A 1,875-nucleotide genomic window follows, 5' to 3' on the forward strand; every position below is an offset into this window, starting at 1 on the left:
AAAATTCATGTTGTATATGGCTGTGTGGTGTGTCCACCAGCCCTTGTTAGACAACTGTCAGGGCTAAAGAAGGGACACCCTTGAAGAGGCTGGAGCACATGCCCCCAGAGGTCCTGGTCCAAACTCATGGGGCCTGAGTGGCTAGGAAGGGAAGACTCAAGGGTTTGAAAGATGGTGGGCGATGTGGACCAGCAACAAACCACCAACACCACAGAGGAGCCACCGGATCTCATCACACTCCGCCTGGCTGAGCGAATCTGTGTGGAAATGAGGACTGACCGGACTGACCAAGAGCTTCGAGGCAGATCACACGCTCACGATCAGCATTTAAACATGATATTGGGAGATGCAGAAGAAACTGTGGCCTCACAGAAACTGATGAAGCGACATACGAGGGGACGTACAAATCAATGAAACAAAATATCCCAGTGCTGTTTGTCCGGGGAGATGGTGTTGTGCTAGTTGCCCCTCCACTAAGAGCTGGCGAAGTGGAAATTGTGTCCTGTGTGGCAGCCCTGGGCTGTTTAACTGCACCAGACATTCAGGGGAGAAGGCTGCACGCACATTGATGCCAGGGGATTTCTTCACCAACGAAATGAGCTGATTTGCAAAACCCTTGTAACATTTTAAGTGACGTAGCACTTTGTTTTTCTTTCAGCTTTCTACTACACATATTCACCAAGGTGCTGAACATTTTCAGGAGTTGGCTTGCTATGTCATTCTTGCTAACAGTATCTAGTGGTTTTTTTCTTTAAATTAAGCTTGTTGTTTCCCTTTTAAAACACACACACACACACACACACACACACACACACACACAAAGGAAGACTCACAGGACAGTGTCTGCAAAGACAGGACAAGGAGAGCGCAGGAACCAGGGGCACATAGTGGGGCCAGGCCAGCAAAGTGGGGCACCCAGTGGGGCGGGCCCAGACAGTGGGGCCTCAGATACCACCTGTCCCGCCCAGGCTGCCCAGAGTACTCAAGGAGGGGCTCATTAGTGACAGGTGGGGTTACGGCTGGCATCTACTGAGGGCACACTGTATGCCAGGCCCTGTGCCAGGCACACTTTCTGCTATGTCTTTATCCTCTTTCAACACAGGATGCCAGGTGTGATGGAGCACATCTGTAATGCCAGCACTCAGGAGGCTGAGGCAGGAGGATCACTGCAAACTTGAAACCAGCCTGGGCTACAAAGTGAGCTCAAGTTCATCCTGAACTGCACAGTGAGATTCTGTCTGAAAAAGACAGAGCCCCAGCTAGGGTGGGACATGCTGGAGCCAAGCACAGAGGAATAAGGAACGAAAGGCCCAGCCTGGATGTTGAGGATAATTTGGGGTCACCCTGCAAGAAAGGTTGGGCAGAGCCAGGTAGGTGGTAGCTAAGGGAGGAACCTGTGAGTTCTGAGTGCTACCCACACGTGTAGTGAAGAGCAGACAGAAGATTCTGTCCTGGCAAGGAAGGCTGCGGGCATCCCGTCCTGGAGGTAACTGAGGCCCGCTAGGGCTCCTGGGGGTAGATCAGGGAGGAGCCGGAGAGCAAGGCTGCCTGCTGTCTGTCTAGCGCTCCAGCGTCTGAAAGTCCTTTTGGGGAATTTTCCTCAGAGCTGTTTTACGAGGTACAGGAGGACGGGGCTTGGTCCAGCCCCACCATGCTTGAGTCCAAACATGGCGTTTTGCCGCTGTGCCCTCACCTCACCGTGGGGCTGCGGGAAGATGTGCTGCCAGGACACACAGACGCCCCATTCCGGGAGGCTGGGACCCCTGCCTACAGGCCCTGGAGCGATGTGGAGCCAGCCAAGGAGGCAGAGGCTGAGCTGGGTGTCATTACGCCCCCTGTTCAGCAGCCCACTCATACACCCACCTGATGCCTACT

At 53.6% G+C, this 1,875-nt stretch overlaps 1 pseudogene; it reads left to right on the top strand.

The window, feature by feature from the left end:
- The first annotated feature begins 171 nt into the window (after positions 1-171).
- On the top strand, positions 172-569 carry LOC101592843 (annotated as a pseudogene).
- The last annotated feature ends 1,306 nt before the right edge of the window (positions 570-1,875 follow it).

The sequence above is a fragment of the Octodon degus genome, unplaced genomic scaffold (genome assembly GCF_000260255.1).
Source record: "Octodon degus isolate 3935 unplaced genomic scaffold, OctDeg1.0 scaffold00104, whole genome shotgun sequence".
Classification (NCBI taxonomy): domain Eukaryota; kingdom Metazoa; phylum Chordata; class Mammalia; order Rodentia; family Octodontidae; genus Octodon; species Octodon degus.